The sequence below is a fragment of the Triticum dicoccoides genome, chromosome 3A (assembly GCF_002162155.2).
Source record: "Triticum dicoccoides isolate Atlit2015 ecotype Zavitan chromosome 3A, WEW_v2.0, whole genome shotgun sequence".
Classification (NCBI taxonomy): Eukaryota; Viridiplantae; Streptophyta; class Magnoliopsida; order Poales; family Poaceae; genus Triticum; species Triticum dicoccoides.
The window spans coordinates 560885496-560904956 of NC_041384.1; the positions used below are offsets into that span (position 1 = coordinate 560885496).

Sequence of the window (19461 nt, forward strand, 5' to 3'; positions counted from 1 at the left end):
ATGGATCCCTCTAGCTTCCTATTCGCTTCAACGTTGTCTGCTTGTTTTGGTTCTATCTATTAATTTTGACTTCTATGTATATTTTGTACTATAATACTCGTGCGGTCAGGAGCAGGTTTGTTGCTCCAGGTGAACCGGAGGCATTTTGTAATGGACCATGGCAGGTTCAGCCGGGCAAGTGAGGTTTACAGTCATGCCTCACATCATATACTAACTCGTATCGTGTAACTCCATCCATACACGCACTGCTATACGATACGAGGTTTACTTTGGCGGCCATCCTCACATGCAATCTATGGAATAGCCAAATTAAAAACATGCCGGATATAATGCACGTACCTTCAATTGCCTTTGATCTTCAAGTTCGCACATGATCCACATTTCTCTGTCATGCTCATGATGTCTCTAATAACCATCTGATTATATTGTATGTGTTCCTGATTAGAGTAACCAACATAAGCCCCCGCCAAAGTGTTTTCTTATTGACTATATAAAGTACAAGATGGTGCCAGCATTTTTCGACAAACAGTATACGTTGCCAACATTTTCAAATTTGAGGGGGGGGGGGTAGGAAGAAAACATTTGTGTTGTATGGATGAACTTTCTCTAAACATAATAGCCATATATACCTACCTATGACGTTAAATAACAATAAAATAAAGGAGGCACTAATGACTGATTCAAAGGACGAAAAATAGGCATATGCATCTCAATAGGTATTACACATTAAATGCAAGAAATCGTTTTAAGCTGATCTCAATAGGTTTATTTTCAATTATTTCCCTAATTCATGTTCATTTTTTGATGTTCTCTTTCCTGTTTGAACAAGGAAATGTAAGAAAATATTACAGCTGGCACAAATTTGAATGAAGTGTTCATGCATTTGAAGAAGACACCGTTCAACATATATTTCAGAATTTCTCGTGTATTAGGAAATTTTAGAAGTATTTTTGAAAAACGTACGTCATGCACTCAAAAGATAGTAAGAAAAATATAAAACTAATCTACATGTATTACAAAAAATAATGTGTAAAATTATTCTAACATTTCTATAAACACGTTTGCCATGTCTTAACATATTTATAGACTTTTTTTATGCACGATGATTTTTAACACACGTTGAACAGTTTGCAAATAAATGTAGACAAAATGTTATAGTACACGTTGAACAAATTAAATACACATAAATTATATAGAAAGTTTGTTTGGTAATAGAAGGCCGGTTTCTTTATATGTTTTGTTTCAGAAATATATGGGACACCTTCCACTTATCGTAGAAAGATATGATTCGTCCGCAGCTGAAAATAATTTCTACTAGGAAATGAATAATATAGACATGCACGGATGGAATGATATGGGGCACCTTCCATCTGCCTTAGGTACCATGTGTTGTGAGACTTAATGCATCCGATGCTGAAAATCAAGCGTAATGAAAAGTTTGCTTATTATTTGGCTTTCAACAATGGAAGTTGTCGTATTATTTGGAAGGCACTTAAGTCTATATGATGCAGCTGCCAAACAGGATCTGGTCCCTTCATATAACCTCTGACGAGCTCCTGTTTCAACACCCACCCCAGTCTTCACCAATTTTCGATCACTCACGACTCTCATCAATGGAGGCTGTGCACGAGCCAGTGGATGTTCAGCTCGCACCACAAGAGGCTTTGCCCGCCCCTCAGGAGGCTGCGGGCAACGTGAATGCCCTAGAAGATGCCGTTGAATACAATTTTCAATTTATCACTGTTGTCTAGGACGATGAGGTACTAAAGTAAGTTGTATTGCTCTTCATATTACTCTCGTACACAGCAGGCTAGATATCCGTTGGGCAACACAGCAGGCTAGACATAATTAACCATGATAGTTCGCTATATTATGTTTGGTTGTCTAGGTGTTATATATTTTAGTGTATATATTTTTGCACTGTTACACCGTTGTTAAATATTTTATGTGTGCCCCTGTACCACACCTTTTTACCTATGGTACATGTGCCCATGTTATTTTTATACACCTATAACATTATTAAAGACAAAATAGCAACCAGGTTATCACAAAAGAGCTAGCGTGTTTTAAATTAAGTAACTTTTTTACTGCTTTATATTATACAAAAGAGTTAGTCTAAATGTGATACAGATATGGATGGATGTTATTTGGTAAAGACTGGTCTGCATTTTTTGGTCAGCACAATCTGGATTAGAAGCGAACAACCATATCAGATTGAAATAAGCCTACGGATGCTCCAGGAAACAATTAGCCTTTTTGGAATAATTCATCCTGAGTGCTTCAATCTTGCAGTCCATAAGCTTGCGAGCGCTGAAGTAGAGAGCACTGCAGGTACAAGAATGCTTGGAAACAAACATTTTTTCGACTTGCAGTTTCATTCTCTGGCACGGGCCCTCAGACACTCTTCGATGGAGTAAGAAACACGCACTGCAGTGCTGATTGACAATGCCATTGTTCGGCCGTTTCTTAAATATGATGTGTTCAACTCTAACATTGTAAGAGACTCATTCTTATAATTTAACTTGCTTATTCTATTTTGTACTAACATGTGTCTATTTACGACAGTATCTACTACCATTTGTTTCTGTGGATTCTTCGTACAGACTACTTGTAGTCGGCATGGAAACTAGGAGGGTTCTCCCAATTGATACATCAATCGACGTCTATGGTGGACCATACAACTTTCATAACACTGAAACGAGGAAGGAAATCACAATGTTGAAACAAGAGTTCAACAATGTGTTGCAAATGAGGATCCCTGGTTGGAATACCAATCTCATGGACTGGTCAACGCATGGCATCGCTTCAAACGGCAGGCGGTAATATAGTAAATCGATCACACGCGTTATAAGCAGACCGTTATAGTTTTAATATAGTTACTTTTTTGTAACAGCAAAGACTCTGCTTTCCTTATCCTACAGGAGATGGCCCACTAGAATGGTACTACTGATTCTAGTAGGCAGATCACTCACGTAAGTACACAATAACAAGGTTTATCATGCGATTTATTTTCCAGCAATTTATAAATTACTATTTTTCCATCTTCTTTAGGATTCAATACAGCTCAGAAAGAACCTGCTGGTCCAGATGCTGACGATAAAAAACAATGAAGCAGCTGGAAACATACCAGATGAAATTAAAGGGGCATTGAGGGTTTTAAACGACTGAATATGGTCTATTGCATTTTCGTATGTCGCAAATAAATGGCTACTACATCTTTGTTAGGGATCGAATTGAGAATTATCTATTTGGCAATACGGATAACTATAAAATGCATTGGATGGTATACATAGGTTTAAATACTGTTTTTTGTTTTGGATATATTAAACATTTGTTTTGCGACGCACCCTAGAACTCGAAATATCACGTCAATTGTAACAGTAAAGTCATGAACTACATAATTGGCTATATGAACTATATATAACTAACACGTCAATGCCTACTTATCAACATCAGCGCTAAAAGAAAAGCACTTGTGTAAATCATGACGCTCAGCTCCTTTCACTTTAGGAATAAGAGTAATGACAACATAGTTAAGGCGAGAAATGTCAATTGTCCCCACACAGAAACCTTGAATGATTTGACACACCAGCCGATGCAGCTAAGGCCAAAACTTCTTGAAGAAGGGAATAGAATACCCATCAGGGCCAAAGGCTACCTTCGGGTTGGCAGAGTTAATGACCTCCCAGATCTTCATCAAACAAAGGAATCATTAAGGCCTCATTCTCGGTGTTTGAGATCATGTTACAATTGACCCATAGAGAGGGAGAGATAGAGAGACCACCCTCCTGCTTAGCCCCCAAAAGAGAAGAGAAGAATTCCACAACATGGGATATGATGAGGGATTGATCCGAAGTCCTAACTCCATTAATGATGAGGCTATCTAAAACATCTTCTTCTTCTACCATTGGCAATGGCAAAGAAGTAGGTCATTGGGAAGTCCCCTTTAAGAGTCCAATTGAGGGTACCACGCTGACGCCAATAGATCTCTGCCTGCTGATGCAGCTGCACCAGAGCGGCTTCAAGGTTGTATCGGACTGACCAATCATGCTCCGAGAGGCCTATCGCATCTGCTAAAAGGTCCAAGCCCGCGATCTAGGCCTCTAAAGAATTTTTCTCCCTGCGGGTCTCCGCTGCTCTGTTAAGAGACCAGCCCCTAAGAAACTTACGAAGCTCATACAAGCATTTGTGCCAGTCGTCCATGGGCCGAAAGGATCGATGTGAAGGGTAAAGAAGGCTAGAAATCTTGGTGGCAAGAATATTGATGAATCCCTCCACTAGAAGCCAGGAAGCATCGAATTGGAAGTGCGAAGAGGTCATAGGTTGGTTTAAGCCAGCGTCCAAAATGAGGGGAGCTTGAACTATATAGGTTTAAATACTTTTTTTGTTTTGGATATATTAAACATTTGTTTTGTGACGCACCCTAGAACTCGAAATATCACGTCAATTATAACAGTAAAGTCATGAACTACATAATTGGCAATACGAACTATATATAACTAACACGTCAATTCCTACTTATCAACATCAGCGCTAAAAGAAAAAGCACTTGTTGTAAATCTATGGCTGATGGAAAGTATGTACCTCATATTCAAAGCTTATTGAAAGTCAACAATCATTTCTTGCATGCTTTACCTGCAAATTAAAGTGGAGCTTGACCCTATTATCATGATGTAATGGACTCAAGTTATCAAAATGTTGTGGGTCTTACTCTTACATGAGAAGGCATCAAGGCTCCCCCTGATTGTACATTCACCAAGGTTTGGTTGATAAATGAACACATTTACACTGAAAATAGGCATATGTAATATGATACATTAGTATCAAGGAAATCCCATGTTACCATGAGCACGACGAGTTCAAGAAAGCAGAAAATATGTCATACCAGTCGAACGGGATGTATTATAATAGCTTCATGTCGAATGTCCTTGATACTAATGTTGAATGTCAACTCATACAAATAACTACCAGAACAGATGTGTGTCTAGAAGCTTAGCTTCATAATAAAATCTGCCAAATCAAAACATCAAAAGATAACTACAATGAGTTCATATACAGTCAACCAAACAAGTGACATAAAAGGCCAAAGCATTATTTTTCAGTGAGAAAATAAGTGAACAAATAATTCATTATAATTTCACCGTTACAACTTAAATATTTTAATAGACAAAGAACGGATTGTATATATTGCATTTTTATATGCGAAAATTTTATACCTCATAAAAACTATTTAGTAACTTAAAGAAATAGTAAACAAACAAAATTGTTTTAAGCATGTTTGGATCTTCTACATCTTCTCTGATTTATTAGCATACGTACTCCGTTGCAATCCTTCGGTGTATATATTAATATGAGTTAATAAATTAGATATTTCATTTTTCTGGGATAGAAAAATAAGATTGTATTAAATCTAGAGATATGATTACCCTAATAAAAATATAGTGCTTGTACATACCGACGACCACGGGGAGGAGGAAAAGGAAGTTTCTTATATTTCCTTTTGTGTTGTATTCACAAAACAAGTGGGCTGAAATAATGGAATCGGGAATATATTATCTGATACTGGGAGAAAGATCAGATCCGTCCACAAGTAAAAATATTTTATACATGGAAATGAATAACTGCTTTAATTAAACGATGTTGATCATTTGGAAGGCAATATCAACTCTCCAATGTATTAGATGTCATGGTAACAAAATGATAAACTCCATCTGCCTACTATTTAACCACCCACCCAAGTTCACATATATCCCATCTGCAATTTCCGATCGAGAACTAATTTTCTATCCCATGGAGGTGATCATTGGGAATGCTGCGCACGCACCCCAAGAGGGTGCGCCTGCGGCCCAGGAGGATGTGCCTGCGCCCATGGATCTTTTGCCCCCACCAATGCATGCCGTGGAAGATGCACTCGAATACATTTTTCACTTTATCATGGGCATTCGAGACCAAGATATATTAAAGTAAGTTGTCTTATTATACATTCTTTTGCTATATACAAATCATGTTGGAACACTCTTTTACACAGCAAGGCAAGATAGCTAGATGGGCAATCCTAAAATATTCATAGGTACATGTATACGTTTTTTAGTTGAATCCGACGCTACATGAACAATGTCATGCAAAGCCCATGAATTCAGGTTCTAGATTTGATACGTGTAGATACATCTAGGTGAGGACATAATGGCATCGTGCAATGTCATGCAATCTAAACATGAATTCTGTTTATAGGTTAGTATAGACAAAGTTAAACTAGAAGATGACCATTGAGGTCTTTTCCTAAATGTTCTTGGGCATTTTTTTTCCAGCTCAATATGGATAAGAAGCTCCCGGCCGTACCAGATCGACATCAGCCTCCGAATGATCCAGGACACCCTTTTTTTCATAAAAAACTTCATCCTGAATGCTTCAACCTTGTTGTACGTAAGCTTGCGAGCGCTGAAGTAGAGAGGACCGCAGGCACCAACTGGGTTGGTAGCAAACATTATTTCGACTTGCAGTTTCATGCTTAGTCACAGGCCTGAGGTACTCCTGGATGACTCAAGGAGAGCGCATCACGATGCTGATTAACTATGTTGTGGTCCAGCCTCTTCCTAAATATGATGTGTTCAACTCTATAATTGTAAGAGACGCTCATTCTTAAAGTTAGTTTTACTTATTATAATAGCAATTGACATGTGTTGACCTGCCACAGTATCTACTCCCGTTGAAACTTTCGGATTCATCGTACGGGTTACTTGTAGTCAACCGGCTGAGGAGGAGGGTTGTCGTGATGGATCCATCCTTCAACACGTTTGATCCTGAAGATAGCACTTATAACATATTAATGAGGAAGGAAATCACACTGCTGAAGGAAGAATTCAACACTGTGTTGCAGACTAGGATCGCTGGTTGGAATACCCAAATCATGGATTGGGAACAAGATACCATGTCCTGTGCTGCTCGTCGGTAATCTACTAAATTGATCGCATACATAAGATGCAGACCGTTATAATGTTTAATATTTATTTGACGTAGCAAACACTCCGGCTTCTTTGTGCTACAGGAGATGGCCCACCAGATTGGTCGTTTGCGTAGCATGGGCTGGATGAACACTACCGTAAGTACATAAATTATGAGTTGATGTGTGCTAATTATTATCCAACCAGTTTATTAAATGATTGAGTTTTTGCACCTTTCCTAGGATCCAATACAGCTTAGACACCAAGTTACGGTCCAAATGTTAATGTTCAAAGACAATAAGCTGCTGCAAACATCCCGCCAGAGATTAGAGCGGCCCTGAGGGTTTTAAGCAACTGAAGATGGACTGATGCATGCAGATATGCCAATAATATTTTCCTATACTTCAGATTTTTTATGGATCGATTTGATAATTTTTTTTGATATGAATACTTAGATAATAACTTTATGGGGTCTTCTATAGACGTATGTTCAAAAAATTTAGGATGTTTTGGTATTATCAAACTATTCAAACTTTATGGTGTTTTGGTATTATTGAAGTTTGGTTTTATTACCATATTGTTGGATTATTAATTGATTTTGTTGCAACGTCATGAACAAATCATTCGGTTGTTTGCCATGAATGAGCCGTTAGCCCCATTTGGGAAGCTGTACATGGATAATAGGGTTTGATGCTAGATGAGATGAGTCGCTAGGGTTTAATGTTTTTCCTAAACTAGGCAAATGCATGTGTGTGCACAGGATATTTACATCCTTCGGCGGCAGCATTGTGCCTCCAACTGTTTCTGCACCTACTGTCATTTTCCTCGAAGAGGTACAAAGCGGAAATCGTCACATCTATCAATTCCCGCATCCAGCTCAAAACCCCCTATCACTTCCTCTACCGTTCAGTTTTAGAAACGCTATCATCATGTAGAACATTCAAATAATATTAAAAAAACAATGGGTCGACACATTAGTAAGTTAATATCTATACTACTATTAACCAAATGAACATTTTCTTTTCTATAACCACCCCATTATGTGTACCAAGATTAATTGGTGCCATCAGATTATCCCACTTAATGATATCTAACGGCCTAAAACAGAGGTTAGGATTGCATGTAGCAATTAATTGACGGTCTATACTCTGCCGAGCGGATGAATATTCCCCTGCCGTGCCACGCTCCATTCACGAAAAATTCTGCCGAGGATCACTCCCCTTGCGGATCTTCCCGAGATCCCCGTGCCCCTCTCCCTCTCGCTGCTCTTTCCCTCAAAACCCCCACTGGTTTCCAGCGCTTCCAACCATAACTAACTCTCGCCCCCACCGCTCAGGTCGCCTACGGCAAACCGAAGAAGGATGTGGAGGCGGACGTGGGTTAGATATGGATCATGAGTGTCTTGGACGTCGACGAGCGGTCGTTGATGGGGCGGGGGTGGCACATCAGGAGTTATCCTTCTTCCTCCATTATCCTATTCCACTCGCTTGCCGGTACCATGCGCCTCTCCCTAGCCCTTTGCCCTGACCTCTGCCACGCTAGGAATTTGAGATGTGCAGGAATACTGTAAGGAAGAAGAGAACGAGCAAGAAGCCGAGGTAGTGGAATCGGCATCCGAGTCGAGAGTAGGTGTTAGCCACGCTTAATGGTGCAGGTGAAGATAAATTCAGCCATTGCCTCTGGCAGGCTTCGTTCTGTCGGCGGCGCGGTCAGAGAGCAGATGGCAGGAGCGCGCGGCCGGCCTGCTGTACGCGGTTGGTGCCTTGGTGTGCAGGGACACGACTGCGCCCGAGCATGGAGAGGGGTTTCCTGTAAGGGCGTGAAGCAGGCGTGTTGTCGTGGTGCCGGCTTTGCTCTGCTCTGCTCATGGAGGATGCAGAGGGGTTGGCGGCTTTGGCGCTGGGAAGAGGAAGCTGGTTGTGCTCTCTCTTGTGGTTCAGAGAATATACTGTGCAGCCTGTACTATTCCTCTATGTCTTCCTCCCTGCTAATTCCTCTGTCTATAACAGTTAATTCCTGACTATTTGTGTGCACAGATCGAAATAACAGTAGCAAGGAAAACTTGGAATATGTGGGACCATGATTAAACTCGATCTGTTTATCTCCCTCTCAAGTCACAGTTTGGTTTGTACAGTATATATGTTGGATCTAATGTTGATGTGTAGTGATTAATCATCCATTTGATTGAAAGTTCAGGTGGTCTTGGGGATCTCTATGTGGCAGAAGATAGAGATTTGGTGCCTTTTTGTTGCAAATATTTCTAGCTTTCTAGGTAGTTCTCAACTTGCTGCAATATTCAGTTGTTGTATGTGGTCCTAGGCTCACACCAAATGTTGAATCATAGCAGTGAATGTAAGTTTTATTCCATGTATAGTACGTAGCAGATTTATAGCTTACTATACTTGTATAAATCCTACAACTCCCACATTAACACACGGGCAGCCCTAAATAGTAAAGTCCATACACGATATGTCAAAAGATCCATAAAGTCATGAATTATATTTGGCAAAAATAACTATATGTAAATATCACGTCAATGCCTACTGATCAACATCAGCGCTAAAATAAAAAGTTGATTTCATGCATCCAGAATTAGTATTGGTTACTTTCACGTATTGAGAGATATCTAGGACTCCCAACACTGGTTGGAAAGTCCAAAGAGGGCACTTTCAAGTATGTAACAGAGAGCTCGAAAGGAAAAGTAGGCGGCTGGAAGGGGCAAGGACTCTCCAAGGCTGCAAGGGAAGTGCTTATCAAATCGGGTCTCCAAGTTGTACCGACTTTCACAATGAGTTGCTTTCACCTCACAAAGAAAATGTGCCGGAAACTGACATCAATCTCTTCGAAATTTTGGTGGGGGGCAATGAATGGTGAAAGGAAGGTACACTGGATCGCCTGGGAAAAGATGTGTGCGTCAAAAAGGAGTGGTTGAATGGGATTTCATGATCCGGAAGCTTTTAACCAAGCGCTCTTAGCAAATCAGGCTTGGTGTATTTTGCAGGTCCCATCTTCTCTCTGTGCACGAGTGCTAAAAGCGAGATATTTCCCTGAACACTCGATTTTGACGGCCACGTGTCCATCGGGGGGTTCTTTTACCTTCAGAAGCATCATCCATGGTAGGAACCTGCTCCGGGAGGGGCTCGTATGGAGGATAGGGGATGGGGCCAAAGTCAACATACACCATGATAATTGGATTCCTAGAAAAGGGAGTCTGAAACCACTAGGGCAGAACTATGTACATGGGATCACTAAGGTGGCAGACTTGCTTCAACAAGATGGTGTGATGTGGGATGCTCAAAAGATACACGACATGTTCTCACCAACGGATACAAATGACATCAAACAAATTGCAGTTGGTGGCCTGGGAGTGGATGATTTCCTAGCATGGAACTTTACAAAAAGTGGAGTGTTTACTGTCAAGTCTGCATATCATCTTCGAATGGCGCTGAACAGCACGAGGACCGGACAGTCGGGCTCTTCGAACTCTGTTCAAGGTCATAAGGGATTCTTGGGGCTGTGGGCTACAAACGCACCAGCAAAGGCCAAGATACACATGTGGAGAGTTATTAAAAATGGTGTAGCAGTTGGGGCGGAACTTCACCATCGTCGGATTAAGCCTGGCATTTTTTGTGTTGCATGTGGACGGGAAGAGACGGTTTACCATCGATTCTGGGCATGTCAGCATTCATCGCTGTTCTGGCAAACGATGCAGTCAGAAAAGGGAGTTATGATGGCGATCCCACCGTGTCAAATCGACTCTCAGAGTGCATTGGCGAGCTGGTTGCTGGGATGGTTCGCCGGGGCTACCGATGGGGAGAAGGAGGCGATGATTCAATCGGTATACGGCTTATGGTTGGCTCGCAACGCAGCAAGAGGCTGTAAGAAGATAGCATCTCCGCATGAAATAATGGAATCTGTGTGGGAGCATATGTGCGAATGGCGATCAGTTCATGCTCCCAAGGTGCGTGTTTCAGTTCCCAAAATAACTGAGAGATGGAAACCTCCTGATGAAGGTTGGCTCAAGATCAACTCAGATGGTGCCACTTCGAAACATGGCAATAGCGCTGGAGGCGGGGCTGTCATTAGAGACCATGTGGGAGCTTTTACGGGAGGATTCTGCCAACATTTTCAACATGTAGCTGACCCGGAAGCTGCAGAGATCCTCGCATGCAGGCAAGCGGTTCAGTTTGCACTTGAGAGGAACGTGCAGAAGGTTCATTTGGAGCTGGACAACCTAGGAGTCGTACAGATGTTAAAACAAAAGGAAAAGAACTTGTCTGTAGTAGCGCCATGGATACAGGATATCAAGGTGATGCTCGATTCAGTGGAGGAGTTCAGAGTTTCATGGGTAAGGAGGTCTACCAATGTGGCCGCGCACAAGCTAGCGAGAGTAGGTGTAGGTGAAGGGAGAAGTGAGCTTTGGCTTGAATCTCCTCCAGATTTTATCTTAGATGTAATTTCAAATGACATTCCAAACTTTGTTTAAGAAATAAAAGCAGCGGCGGGTTTTTCCCCTCAAAAAAAAAAGAATTAGTATTGGTTACCTTTGGCATTGGGAAACCATGGAGAAACTGGAATTGAAAGCATTCATCGAACTTGTGTGGTCTCTCAGATATTACAACTGCAAAAAGTATATTGAGACTGTACATTAATACCAAATTATGGAATGAAGTATTAGTACAAACTGTTAAATCATACAAAAATAGTTAAGCAGGAAAACGATTAGTGTGCATGCCGTGAATTTATTTTTGCTGTAGCTAAACTTGGCATGCAAGCAATGAAAATCTTTTATTTAATTAATACAATAATTTAATTCTTTAGTAAGTTATGATTTTTTACATCTTTCCTTATTTATTAACAGGTGTGCATTTGGTGGAAAAAGGAAATAGATATGCACCATCAACAATGGTATATATGGTAGAAAACAATGTTATATATGGTAGAACTATATTCAGCCATGATCTGCTACCCAGTTATTCTCCGCATGTCCTACCTATATATGTTAACCTTGTCTGCCATCCCTCCTCCCCCTCCTTGCTCTTCCTTCGGCCATCACAACAACAGACCTGGAGGACAATTTCTCAAGGAGTACCTTGTGTAAGCAAGGACCATCTAGAAGGCGAGTTCCTCTAGGTACGAACAATTATGGATCTTTATCTTCTCTAAAAGTGTAATAGTTGTTATATTAGGATCATGTTTGGTTGAGGTATACTATCAAAAGTATGTTTTATCTTGCATTTTCTGTATGTTCGCCTACAAAATTATGCATGCACTTCTGAACACGTGATTTTCTAAAGCACATTTTATAGCAATAAAAGCATGCATGCAATTCTTAACATGGCAGAGAACAAACAAATAAACAAACACTTATGAAAATCTTAATATTATGACAGTCATAATAATAAGTCCTTTCATGTAATAAAAGCCCTATGCGTTGCACCGGGTGTACAAAATGTAAATCTATGCTTACACAGTTGAAAAAAACTACGAACAAACAACATTGCAATCAGTCAAACAGCCATATTAGAACAAATAATTCAAACAATTTTGGTTAAAAATATTTGTCAAACATCTAATACCTTTTAAGTTTGCAAATCCCGTACCATTCGTAGGAAACATACACATGGATATGCTCTTACTTGATTTTCCACATGGCAAGTTGAAATAATTTGTGTTGTATCAAAAGTATTGTGATAAGATTTAGGATCAAAATTGATGAATGATTTCGGATTAAGTAGTTAACAAAACAATACAAATAGATCTCATTGTTGCATGCCTAAGGCTCAAACCCAAGAATACACATGCACCCATAGTGAACAATAACCAGACAAATCATGAGCAAATTCATTCAAAAAGATTGGCTGCATGTTCTCCATTTATAATTCACAACCAAGAGTCAAGTCATGGTCGTAGGTAAGTTTCATAGCTTCATATATATTGAGCCTTAGCTGGAAAAATAGTTGGAAACTAAAAAATTAAATTAAATTGATGGTCATGGTTGGCTGTCAATTAGTGTCAGTGTTGGCAGACAATGATACACTAACCATCGAGAAACGAACTTGCTACTTAAATTACTTGTTGGTTAGAAGAATAGATCCATTATAGAGTTAACAGAAGCTTTTAGAGAGGAAGACTCATCTTAGCACCGTCATAGGTCCGGCCGGTGATAGCGTTGGGGACTTGGTGACGAACTGGCAAACCATGCCATGTCTGGTAAACACTGGAACATATCAATTTACTATGTGTGAACTAATTATCCATAACTACCTTAATTAAAGTAGTAGTGACTTAGCTCAAAAACTAAAAAACATGATCCAGATCCCACAATAGTTCCATCTACAAATAAACAACCAAACATCCAGTGACAACCACTGTGCTAAGAAGTATCAAACTGAGCACACCTCATAGCAGTTCATATTTGTGCTAAAAAATATATGATTGAGTAGAATAGTTAAGAGCTCGTGAAAAAGGAATACTGAACATTGCAGATTTGTATTTGATGAGCAATATGGAATGTGATGAGCAATAACAACAGCATACCTAGAACTCTCGTTCTTTCTCAGTTTTACACATTGCCCGGACTTATCCAGTATATATGTATTGTACTGCCACCATCAGTTATATATTGGTTACTTCCTAAAAAAATATGTGTTAGTGTTGGTTCACTAATAACCTGTATGGCAAGTTGTTTTCATGCATCCAGTATTAGTATTTGTTACCTCTGGCATTGGGAAATCATGGAAAATATGGAATTGAGATCATTCATCTAACTTGTGTGATCTCTCATATATTACAACTGCACAAAGTATATTGAGACTATACATTACTACCAAAATATGAAATTAAGTAATATTACAAAAATAGCTAAGCAGGAAAAAGATTAGTGCGCATGCCGTGAATTTCTTTTTGCGGTAGCTAAACTTGGCATGCAAGCAATTAAAAGTTATTTATTTAAATAATACAATAATTTAATTCTTTAGTAAGTTCTGATTTTTTACATATTTTCTAATTTATTAACAGGTAACCATTAGATTGAAGAACGAAATAGATCTGCACTGTACAGGTATATATGATAGAACTAGATTAAGCCATGATATGCTACCCAGTTATCCTTCGCATGGCCTAACCATATATGTTCACCTCCTCTGCCATTCCTCCTCCCCCTCCTTGCTCTCCCTTCGGCCATCACAACAGCCAGACCTGGAGGAAAATTTCACAAGGAGAACCTTGTGTAAGCAAGCAGCATCAAGGAGGTGAGTTCCTCTAGGTATGAACGATTCAGGATCTTTAGCTTATCTTAAAGTGTAAAAGTTGTTATATTAGGATCATGTTTGGTTGAGGTATACTATCGAAAGTATGTTTTATCTTGCATTATCTGTATGTTCACCTACAACATTATGCATGCAAATCTGAACACATGATTTTTTGAAGCACATTTTATGGCAATACAAGCATGCATGCAATTATGAACATGGCAGATAACAAACAAATAAACAAACACTTTTCAAATTATTCACAATGGGCCCCTCATCCAACTTCCACCACTATATAGAATTAATACATTAAATTTGTCCTTAATAGTACTTTAAAAAAAAGCATACCTCCAAAATTCTGGATCTTTATCTTCTGTAAAAGGGTATGGGGAACAATTAGGAGGCCAGCATCTCATGGTCACCAAGCGACTCAAAAAATGGCCCTTCATGCTGAAAAGAAGGCAATATCCTCCATCAGTTTGTTTTGCAATGACAATAAATAAAATCTACGGTCAATAGCAGGCCATGTGCATTGCTACGGGCCATGAATATATTTTGCCCGTGCGTTGCTACGGGCCATGAATATATTTTTATCAGTTGCATATATAAATATAATGCATGTCAAAAAATTTCATGCATAGAAATGATAGCACGTAAAAGTAATTGAAATCCACTTCACTTGTAATGTACACATAGAGCAGTCATCCACTTCACTTCACTTGGTGTGTTTAAGATATTTATGTACAATGTGAGGAAGTTGTTTTTAACTTCATTTCCCTGGTACAATGTAAGTCACATCCTAATTTTAGTGAGCTTTAAATTGTAGGCTACCTATAGATAATTTGGTTGGTGTTTTCCTAAAAATGACTGCTAGACCATGTCACATTGATGTCACTTCATAGAAGTTGTTGCTTTCTTCTTTTCTTATGGAAAAAAGCAGCCTCTACTCACTCACCGCATAGCCGCCTCCTACTCTTCCCACATAGCCAGCCAATCACCGGGTGTCGTCGCATCTCATCTCCCCGCCACAGTGTCGTCGACGCCATCTCTCCCAGCAACCTCCCCTCCATGCCGTAGTGAAGCCCACCCGCTCCTCTCTCCACCATCTCCCCCCTCATCCACGGCATCGCCAGCCCCCTTCTCTCCCTGCCACGACATTGCCCGCCTCCTTCAAACCCTGAAAACCTCTCGCGTCACTATGTTCAACATTTCAAAATTTCTGAAATATCTTCAATTTCAAACAAATGATTAATGTTGTCTCTAAGGTCAAAGCTCATTTCTTTCTCATATGTCTAGGTGTATTTGGATAACAAACAACCGCCCCCAAATCCATCCCATATGTGGGAGAGAAATGCGATTGTCCAGACTATCAGCCATGTTATCTTCAACACGCGGTCCCGCAAAAACCCCACCCTACGACACACCCTTCCCTTTTCCTGTGAGAGCCTCCCATTCGCTCAATTTTCCCCTGTAGCAGGACATTTTTTGCTGGAGCCATCTCCTTTAAAACCGGATGACGCCCATCTCACATTTGGCATGATGACCTCTCTCCTTCACACCCTACTTCCCGACAGACAGCCAAGGAGGAGTCCCCCGCCAACCGCTCCTCTCTACTCCCTGATCCCCTCTCCCTTTTTGTGCTGATCCGCCAGCGCCATCAAGAGGGCATACAAATCATAGTGGTTTAACACTAACTGTGCATAACATATATCGCTAAATTACTCTTCTTCATCACCCACTACATGTGCCTCCTTAATAACAACATCAGTTGAACATACATTCGAGCAAAATAACTGTGTACCTATGGCTTTCTTTTTCACCACCACACATCTTCTCCACTAATTAACTACCATGTCTTCTCCCATAAAACTTTTTATCATCACTTCTACGCTTTAATATTGACAAGACCAATATGCAGCATACAACCAATGCCAATCATGCTCCATATTCAACATCAAGCAACAGAAATAAACTTTTCTCCGTCCACCAAAAATATGTTAATGAAAGTCATTGAACGTGCATATAAAAGCAACAAACCTACAAAAAAAATGGCTTTCAGATTTACAAAACTACATTGAAAAGGCTGTAAAAAGCATTCAATACAAGATCTAGAGTTTATTGTATTGAAAGAAGGTACTTATTATAGTCAGTTCTTTAAAGAGCAAAATGTTGCCAATAACATGTTGGGCCATAGAAAATATATTTATAACTATAGAGTGCAAATAACAAAGGATTAATATCTTGACATTTATTGAAAACTATTGATCGCCTTTGTACTCTGAAGGATTAATAACAAGCAGATCAAGGATTTTCCAAACAAACAAGAAGTAGACGTCTTTAAAATGTGACAATTCAGGAAAAATAACATTCATTAGTTTTGCTGAGATCGCAAAGATCCTTTATCAGCACAACAAGTACCTTGAAAGAAGGTGCACAAGAAACAGCACTTTCAGTGATCATGGTCGATCCCTTGGAACCCATTTTGATCACAACCCATTTAGTTCGGGTTCCTCTTCTTAGCAACTCTTGCCCTGCCTGAATTGGGTTTCCGATGTTCATTAGTGACTCAGCCTGTCAAAGCAATAAACAAGAATATGTGAGAAATGAGGCGATAAAATGCTAGAATAAGTACAGCACACTCAGTCACTGTCCTCTAAGCCAGGTTGAATTCAGCAAATGAAAATCTTCCCAAAAGCAGTTGATGTTTGCCAGTGGAGTGCCTCTCAATCCTATTTCAGGATAAGTGTTTTGCATTTCATTTAATTATTGGAAAATGCAAATATTAAGAGAAAAGTTCAATGTGCCAAATAGAATATCGTTTTCATTGGAAAGATAGGCACGGACCATATAGTACTGATCATTGACAGACAGTTACACATGGAATCACATGGATGAAGAAAATCTGGAAGAGTGAACTCAAAAAGGAATCTGGAACACATGTTGTTTGGTTTGTTTTTACCAGAGAAGCCCATTAGCGGGGACGGGGGAGGGAGGAGGGGCCGTTTGTCTCACCTTGCCGCGGAAGTGGGGGGATTGTGGAAGACGGCGGAGTGGTAGACGATGTAGACCACATGTTGCACCACCGTGACTGCACGTCGTGGTGGTGCTTCTTGCCGGCGATGAAGACGACAGGCTGCACCACCGTGGCCGTGTCTTGACCGTCGGGGAGCCGCCTCGAAACAGAAGGCGAGGAGGAGACCAGGCCAGGGAATCCACATATGGAAGAAGTAGAGGAGGAAAGGGTTCGGACCAGCGTACCGTAGCTTCTGGCGTTGCAGATCGAGGCACCCCGCTTCAGATCGACCTTGAAATCGCCGGAGACCAGCAACGTCGCGGATCTGAACGGACCGCGACCGGATCCAGCACCCGCGCATGCGCGATGAAGCTCGATGTGTGCATCCCCTCAGCCGCACATGGCTCGCCGGAGACGCAGCTGTCGCCGGGCGGAGTCTTGGTGGTTGCGGTCTCGGCAACATGCGCGGTGATGCGGCGGGGGGGAGGTGAGAGGCCGATAGGTGGCGACTGAGTGGAGATGAGAGGAGAGGGCCTGATGCGGCGATCGCCGGGCGGAGCCGCGCGGCCGCCAGCCCGTGGACGCACGCGGCGACGCGGCGGCAGATGGGAAAGTGGCGCGAGGGGGGAGTGAGTGGAGGGGAGAGGAGCGAGTGGAGGGGAGGGGAGCGAGTGATTGGATAAGGTAGGCGGCGGGGTAGGTGGAGAGGCGGGGAGGTGGGCCGTCGCGTGGGGAGGTGGAAAGCCAAGCGCGGCAGGGAAGGTGGGCCGCGTAAAGGGTTCGTCCCGACTGGGCCGGCCCAAAGTTTTTTTTCTTTTTCATTTATTTTTCTTTCTTTTCTGCTTCATCACTTTATTTCTCTTTTGAAAATCTAATCGAAAAAACTTTGAATTTCAATATTACTTTTTGAAAACAAATAATAACCACGAACATATTTGAACAAATAATAATTTTGACAAATATGAACAAATTTGGGACCACGAACAGTTTTTGAATCTTAAAAAAATCAAAAATGAGAACCATTTAAAAAACCCAAACAATTTTGGAAGCGTGAATAGTTCTTTACAAGCACAAACTTTTTTTGAATATTGAGAACAAACTTTGAAAATCATAACCTTTTTAAAAAATCCAGAATATTTTCATAAACATGAACAATTTTTTAAAATATGAACATTGTATTAAACTTGAGAACTAATTTCAATAAAAAATAACTATTTTTGAAAATCCATTACAATTTTTGAAAAGTCAGAACATTTATTGGTAAATCCATAAAAAAATTCTAAAAAGCAAAAACATTTTTCGAATTTGAGGAACAAATTTTGAAAATACCTAACATTTTTTGAAAATATATATCAGTTTTTTTAAAGCAATAACACTTGCATAATTTGAATAAAATATTATGAAATATCCAAACATATTCTGGAAATTAAGAACATTTATGTAAAAAGCAAAAAGCTTTTTCAAATATCATGAACATTTTTTGAAAATTCTGAACATTATTATAGAAACATGGGGTATGACATTTATTTAAACAACATATATTTCTAATAATATCAAATAGGTTTTCTTTTTTGCATACAAATAAGTTGTGTTACAATCATTTTTATTTTTTATTATATATTACATATAATAATATGATGCAGTAGGAAATATCATTTATATTTCATCATATATATTTCATCATGGTATACTTGTTATTAATGTTGGGATGATTTTTTTGTAATTATTTTTGTACCTCACAAAATGATATTAAACAAAAACAATTGTAATTATTGATTTGTAATTAAAAAAATTGTATATATATACATAAACATGGTTCATAAAAATAAATATTTTTATGCTTGTTACATATATTAAGGGTATCACAAAAAAATCATATAAAAAACAAATAAACTTTGTTAATGTTGGGTTGTTTGTTTTAGTTTTTGTTTGTCAATTTTCCATAGCCTATCATTTAATTTAAAATATTTTAAGCAATTTCAGACGCCTACTAACTTATATGAACATTATAGTTTGTTGTTTTCCCCGAATTGTTCTGTTTATAAAATGATTTAAGCAGCATATTTTTCTAATATAACCAAATGCTTTTCTTATTATCAGATAAAACAGTTGTTTTAGTTTCAGATACAGTTCTATTGTATATTATATATAGTTTTATGATGCCGTAAAAAATATTAAATATATTTCAGCATAGATATAAATTGATGGGTTCCGACATACGCACTGATGCAACGATGAAACACCGCAAGAAGAG

The 19461-nt window shown here is 39.6% G+C and overlaps 1 protein-coding gene and 2 long non-coding RNA genes across 3 annotated transcripts in view; 1 reads left to right on the forward strand and 2 right to left on the reverse strand.

Moving 5' to 3' along the window:
* Nucleotides 1-19461, forward strand: part of LOC119272560 (cysteine-rich receptor-like protein kinase 4) — a 58947-nt gene that overhangs the window by 35544 nt on the left and 3942 nt on the right. The window lies entirely within an intron of this gene.
* LOC119269189 lies at nt 4584-5530 on the reverse strand. Its single transcript, XR_005133494.1, has 4 exons — nt 5456-5530; nt 4886-5010; nt 4718-4788; nt 4584-4635 (listed from the first exon to the last, which is right to left on the reverse strand). It is a non-coding gene; the product is annotated as an uncharacterized LOC119269189 (long non-coding RNA).
* LOC119269190 lies at nt 14565-17634 on the reverse strand. The gene is made up of 3 exons (XR_005133495.1): nt 17207-17634; nt 16613-16765; nt 14565-14644 (listed from the first exon to the last, which is right to left on the reverse strand). It is a non-coding gene; the product is annotated as an uncharacterized LOC119269190 (long non-coding RNA).